Genomic DNA, 8,004 nt, shown 5'->3' on the forward strand with positions numbered 1-8,004 from the left:
ATATAGTAATATACAGTATAAGCTCCGGTCATATTATATTTAATTTACAAGTCTCGTCAGTCTCGGACATAACTGCGTTTTACTTTTAAACGTGCATCATTCATTCTAATGATTTAAATATAATATTAAACACATTATATACTGCACATGCATTAACCACGACCATGAGTAAATTATATTTATAAAGAAATATAGCATATATATATATATAGAGCATTGAATGCTGATTCATTTTAAATTACATCATATACGAGCAACGGACGTACACGATGGAGGACGCGTTCATTGCGTCGGTCTTGCATTCACTATATAAAATATAATATGAGCGACACGTACAATACAAACGCAGCTAACAATAATAAATTGTATGGTTTGTGATAAGTATGAGACGACCAAATCGTTGGGGAAGAATTTGGAAAAAAAAAATAAACCACTTACGGAATTATAAGTATTATATAATATTACATATTATAATATGCGATTCGAAAATAATATTATGATAATATAATGAAAATGTCGTCGTAAATGTTTAAAGTTATAGTCAATTAGTCTGCAGGTATAAATTATATATATTGTAAGGTAATTTTTATACACAATATTGTATGATGTATCGAATTTATAAAATAAAAATCATCAAAAGTCGATGTTCGTTTCCCCACCATTATCATAGTATTTGTGTAGTTTGCTCACCATGCCGTACAATTGCACAAGACTTGAAGCACAATCTTACCAATATTTTGCACATATTTTTAATTTTGCATGGTGGTATAGAGCCAACCTCACGCACGTATGTAGAATGCCATTTTTATCAAAGCGTAGTACGCGTTCAAATACTTCATCACTATATTAAAGTGTAGACTATACATATACTAGGTGCATATTCGAAATGTGATATACATTTATGGAGATTTCAAATTTTATGTGATAAAATATTGGGGTTGATTACATAAAGTTTTTTCTAGATTCCGATTAATTTTGTCATTTCACCTAGTTTTAAAAATTATATTTATTATTTTTACAAATAGATTTTTTCGATTATGTAAAATAGTATGCACGGCAAAAATTGTTATTTCTTGTGATATATTATAATATAAATTTATAGAATTTATTAGAAACTATTGCAGCTGACGATCGTTGTGTGAGTGTACGACCGAATAGTGTAATAACATATTCAATTTATTATATTATACGCTTCGTATATGTGACGTATGCGGGGATAATACATACACAGTATACAATGACTGCAAATTTCCTGGAAAACTTAATTGAAAATCATAAGATATGTATTGCTGATGATAAAAATAGCACTCAAAAGACTCTAGAAATATGCATCAAAATGCATTAGTCAATGCATAAACTCTTCCGTATGAGGCTGCAACTATATAACATGAGTGTAATAGTTACATAATATTGCATGTAACAGGTATTATATTTTAATATTGTTATATTTTTTTTTTTATAAAATAGTAGTATATGTATAATGTAAATAATAATCCTGTGTACTGTATAATGGAGGATTATAAAGGCCGAGAACGTAATAATCAGATGAAAACGTAGGACGTAGGAGACTCGATGACTGGAGAAAACGCGAGTTGGGTCCCGAGATATTTAATCCCTTAAAAAAACACGAGTTGGGTCTACGGTATTTTCGAAAATACTCGAATTGGTCCGCAGTATTATTTGATAATACTTGAATCGGGTCCAACGTAACTTGCCAGTACAAGGGCGCCCATTGAGCGGGGCAAGACGAGACACTTGCCCTCCCCTGGAAAAATAATATGGATTATTAAAGGCGTATAAAAGTTCCAACAATGATGTAAGTCATTATTTTAAGTGTGTTATTGGTTTACCATTTTTGAGACCAAACAAAAAAACGACAGAAAGAGAAACTTTTTCAAGAGAAAAGATGTTTTCTTTTATTAGTGGAGAATTGACACGATTAAATTTTGTAATAGAAGTGTCTTTTAAATTTATTCCCTAGCTTAATACTTCCCAACTTTTTTGAAAAAAAAATTATTTTTAAATATATATATATATATATATTTTAATCGTAGGTTGCTACTGGCGTGACCCATAAATTGGAAATACTGTCCTAGCTTATATTTATTATGATATAAATATTTATTACTAAATAATATATAATATTTTTAATTTTTTAAATTAATCTAATTTATACCTTAACGGCTTAACGTAACAAAAAACAAAATTTTTGGGTGATATTTTAGCCAACCTCCACGTAGTATCTCCTGGGTAACACAAATAGGCTAGTCCCAACTCATGTATTCCATAAACTATACCGAAACTCAACTCATGCTGTTTTTGAAATCTGTGACCCAACTCGAGTTTGTCCTATGACTGCCTCACTTTGCACGTCATATTATTTAATATAAATTACGATTTTTCTACTTAGCACAGTGCAGTACTCGTAGCTTGTGAGCTAAAATACATACATTTGTGTATATACTAGATTTGTCATACGGTATGGTATTCTCATCCATTCGCAATTATAACGTAGTTTCATTTGATTTTACTGGTCCAAGTTTTAATCTGTAACTATGTACCACACACACACACACACACACATATATATATATATATATATGGCACAATTCGTTTGTACGATACATAAAATACGTTGCTGGTAAATTATTGTAATGGTTAGGTTAGTATACCGAGACGCATTCAGTGTAGTTATTCCAATATAAACAAGGCTGCATTAATGAGATAGATATAACGAGAATACGAGATTACTGCATGCAGAACTCACCCAGATTGTGGATATAATTACATTTAACGTATAATAAGAGTAAAGAACCGTCCCCTCGTCATTAGTGCGATGATCATTATTAGGCGAAATTAGGGGGCGTGGGTGTTTTAGATAAAAATATATTATACGTTGTAAAATGAAAACGAAATACGGAAATTAGCTCTTCTATATATTAGATAATCTCAGGTACAATATTATATATATATAAGTTAATGCAGTGACTAGTGAGTGAATCGGAAATTTAAAATATCACCAACAACGACGAATCTGTCGTTCGAGGGGATGAACGTATATAATTCTAGTGACGTGAGCTGTAATGCGTTTTCAAATTTCTGATATCAATTCAGTGCTCGGACAACAATTTCCTAGAAGAAAATGGTAGCAAAATTTGAGAATGTTTTTTTCTATGTACATCTGACCGTAGAGGGTGGATAGGCTGACCAGAATACTGGGACTTTCTCGGCACGCCCCATTCCATTGCGGTGATGTACATTTTTTTAAGTTAGAATTCACGATAGATTTTTTTTATCTTTACTTAAAATTATGTAATAAAATTAATTAAAGTTAGCTACAAATAAATTATTATTATAAACATAATTATTGTTAATACTTTTTATGTTTAATCATTTTATTCATTATCGCAACTAGAACAATGTAAAACGTACAACGTAAAATCAGTTTTAACAATAATATACAGCTATTTAATACAACCAACGATAACGTTACGAATATTATGAAATTGGATTGTACGGACTGAACCTTGTAAATAATATATCTATTTTTAAACATTTTTTCTTTAGTTTAAGGAAATACACAGTATTAAAAATAGATATAATGAAACAAATAAAATACGATTATTTCTCGTTCGTATTCTATAGTCACATAATCAAATTAAAGTATTGCAAAGTGGTAAAATCTCTAAAATATTAATGGTAAGAATAAAGATATTATACTAATTATTAATATCATTAATTATTTGTTTAATAAACGTATGGATCTATATAAATCTATATTTATGATCTATGTACTATATAGTAGGTAGGAGGATTTTTACTGTTTTTAGGTTTCATCAGAAAAAAAAGGTTCATGCACGGTCTCACAGACCATAGTACTTAAAGATTTGGCATCCCTATTTTATTTGTAGTATAATTAATGCCCAAGTGCCGCTCCATTAAATATTTTCCTGGCAATTTTTTTTTGCCTATCCGCCCCTGTACTTGGGTATATTTCACCGGTTTTGTCTCCATATAAACACTCATCACTAACTGTTGGTATACTTGTCAGTCGTCAGTCATTTCTAAACTTAAAAAATAAATGTACATATTATTATGATCGACAACGGTTTAGAGTATTAAAGTAAATAATTAACTCCATAAATTTGCCATCTCAAATGATAAAAAAAACGCGAGAACAATAATTTTATTTTATTTTTGTTTCAAATTCGGGTTACTTGAATACTTTTTGGATAAACCAAATAAAATAAAATATTATACATTCTTACATATGGTAGTTATTACGGTTTTCTATTATTTTAATGGAGTAATAATTTCAAAAATCTTATTTCAAAAAATGTTTAATATGTAAAGAAAAAATATTTATGGTAGTAAACACGGTGAAACATTCTGCATCACATACTAAATGATATTGAATCAGTATTATAACCTATAATTTTATTATATTATATAATAATATAATACGCTGTAGTTTTTGGGATTCTCGGAACATTCTTACAAACAGGAGTAATAGAAGTTTGGGGAGGATGAATTCCCGACAAATTATGACATTCCTCGTCGTTATACAGACGCCGCCGCCGCAGTTAATTATGATTACTTGGAAACTCCATGTCCGAGCAGGTTAACGGTCGGCGTGTATGATGTGAGTAAATATACATATTTTATAAACACACGCGACGTACGGGTAGTGTCGTGTGTGCTTATAGTTACAATGTAACGGCGGCGCAAATAAGACGCGATGGAATCGGGTAAAATATGTATTGAATTTCATGAGTTTAAAATTGCGTATTTGTCGGTCGTGTCTCCCTTGCATTATAATAGCAAGTCCGCACGCCGTGTGTGGCGAGTTCGTAGTTAATCATATTACACAAACAGTGTGCGGACGACGATTTTCGTATCGTGTATCCAAGCCGCCGAATGATTATTTTTATTTTTTGCAGTCTGAAAGCAGAAAAAAACATTAAAAATAGTAGAGACCGCGCGGAAATCACTCTGAATTTGCATGCGATATTCGAACCAATAATATATTGTTGTAAAAGTATCAATATATCAATTCATCCAATTCAAAACTAAGGCTAACCGGTAGTAGAGTTCTTCTATAAAAAAAAAATAATTCGTTTTTTTAGTGCCTCGTTATTACCTCTTATGAATTTCATCCCTAAAATTACAAAAGGTGATACACGCTACTAATCTTCCGTATCAATTCTAAACCAAAAAGAAAAAAAACCCAAATGCGTTTTTTACATCAACGCTCAAACGTTTTAAAGTGTAATGATACTATGTGAGTATGAGAAATACGTACCATCTATCTCCCTTTCCAAACAAAGTTATTTTTATTTTCGTAACTGATGATAATCATCTACTCAACATCTTTTACCTTTATTTTATGGTCTATAGAAGATCCATACTGTGTAGAGTCTACACGAATTGCACGAAATAGAAATAATATATTTTAATATGAACAAAAACGTTTGACCTTTATTTATTGGACCAGAAATGTGAAATTTGGGTGGGGTGAAGTGTATAAACACTCGTAATATTATGTTTTCGGCATATAACCAGACATGGTTTAATTGCAGGAAACACAATCGTCAAATAAATTTAATGTATACAAATATAGGTACCTTTCACGGTTTAAGCGTTTGAAGCGATGACGTTTAACCATTAAATATATATATTATGTAAGTAATTATCTGTCCGATGCGAAGTGTCTCGTCGTTGATTAAAATATTTATAATATACATCGTGACCCACATTTGAACTGCGCTGTTGTCGTGCGACATAATGAATTGGTCGACCGTCCATTGGTCATTTGGGGCGAATTATTAGAATACGAATGTTGCTTGTGTCCGGGTGTAAGACGGTAGCGGCATGTAATCAATTAATTTGGACGTAGACGATACGATGGCTGGTGGCAGTTATATACTCCTATATTACTATTATTATTATTACTACTGTTACTTTGGTGTCGTAATTGACCTACGCCGGCCGCAGCTAAGCAATCGTCCCGTTTTTCTACTTGTCTTGGTGAGTCGAGTTTCGATTATAATTTTATCAGCACACGGTTTCGTGAAATTCAACACATACTTCGAACCGATTAATTCCGAGCTTCTGAAACATCTGTACAACAAAGTCATATTATCTCATATCATGATCATTAAACATAGTATGGGTATCCAATTACTTTATGGGTCACGGGATATTGTGTAAAATTATGAAATGTCTCAAATAGGTACCCAAGTTAAATACCTCATTACAACCGTATTATATATTGTAGACGATAAACGAAACAGCGTACAAAAAGATGGTAAGTAATTTTTTTTAATTATGTATATTAATTTATTTCCTGACATATTTACTCGCGTATTTATTATACTGTATTACGAATAACAAAAATTAATAACTTCGTTACTTTTTAATTTCCTAGCTGTGTAAGTTTATATTTAAACGTTTTGTGCAAGCATTTTTCTTCTATGAAAATGTCTACGCCTAAAAACTTTACTATTCGAGTATGACAAGATATTTGATTGAAATTCCAAGGTTCCTTCGTCCTTTACAGATTCTTGTATTGTTATGGAAACCAAAAGTTTTAATGGGTAAACGTAAAGAAATTCCCCGTCTATTAGAATAATGCGACGGATTTAGTATCGAAGAAAAAAATTTTTTTTTTAATTTAATTATTATTGCATTAGTTTAGTTTTATTTGAAATTGCAAATACATACAATTTAAAACTTTTTCGAAATATCGTCTTGGTTTCAAATCCACATATTTGGCCAAACGAAACTAAAGAAATCCTGCAAACAAGTTCAAAATAACTTTATTCAAAGTCTTTGCAATAGTTCGATTTTGAAAAGAGGAATGAGAGAACGTATATACATGATAGATATTGCTTGGCTTAGTGTATTACTACATAAAAAAGTGTTCAAAGAGAGAAGAAAATAATACTGTCTTGAAAGATCGTTTGTAATATATCTGAGTTTAACTAGTCAAACAAAACACTACAATCGCATTATATTGCATAAATATTTTATAAAGAAATACGAGGATTTAAAAGGGTTTCCGCTACAGTAGTCATGCCAAACAACAAAAACAGCTTTTCGGATGTTTAAGTCACCCATGGATTAATTAAGCTGATGTATTTGGTGAAATGTCCGACTTAATTACATTAAACGGATTATTATATTATTATGTATTACATTGTGATAAAATCAATACGATTATAAATAACACACACACACACACACACACACACACACACACACGAAGTCTTGCGTTGATTTTTAAAAGTATTGCATTGCAAGCTTAAAGCTTAGCCTAGACTTTGTTTTTGTCGCCTATACATTTTCATCTCAGACGCAGTAGGTAACATTTATTATAGTTTCTTTGTTCCCCTCATGTCAGAGTTTGATTAAACCATTTCATGTAAAAGAATTCTAATGAAAATAAAATTTTCCAGGAGTAAAATGGTTTTATTAAATTGATTTTTATGTAACGTTATGCACCTAATATTAAAATATATTATTTAATGGAATGTTTTTTATTTAACGTTACAGGTGTATTTCAGCAGTAGTGACAATAGTTCTGTATATTTAGGTATTTTACACACTCTCTCTCTCTCTCACACACACACACACACACACCAAACATAATATTAATATATCATTGTACCATTTTCAGTTATACAAAACTTGATCCTTTATTTAATCGCTTGACTGCTAATTATTAAACATGGTATGCTCCCTTCTGTGTACATAATAGTATTATATAATTTAATATATTTATTATTATTTATCACGATTTTACTTTATATATTTCGTGATTTAAAAAGTAACATGGTTATCAACTGGAAAATTAATTATGCTTTTTAGTTATTACAATACACGTATGTACAAAAAACATTTAAGTCGCTGTATATAGGTATACATACGCAAATGTAACGCGTAATACAAAGTGTAATAAAATGTGTATAATGCATATAGTATTAAATATTATTGCGCGTAATA

This window comes from Melanaphis sacchari, unplaced genomic scaffold (assembly GCF_002803265.2).
Source record: "Melanaphis sacchari strain LSU unplaced genomic scaffold, SCAv2.0 Contig0_pilon_pilon, whole genome shotgun sequence".
Taxonomy (NCBI): domain Eukaryota; kingdom Metazoa; phylum Arthropoda; class Insecta; order Hemiptera; family Aphididae; genus Melanaphis; species Melanaphis sacchari.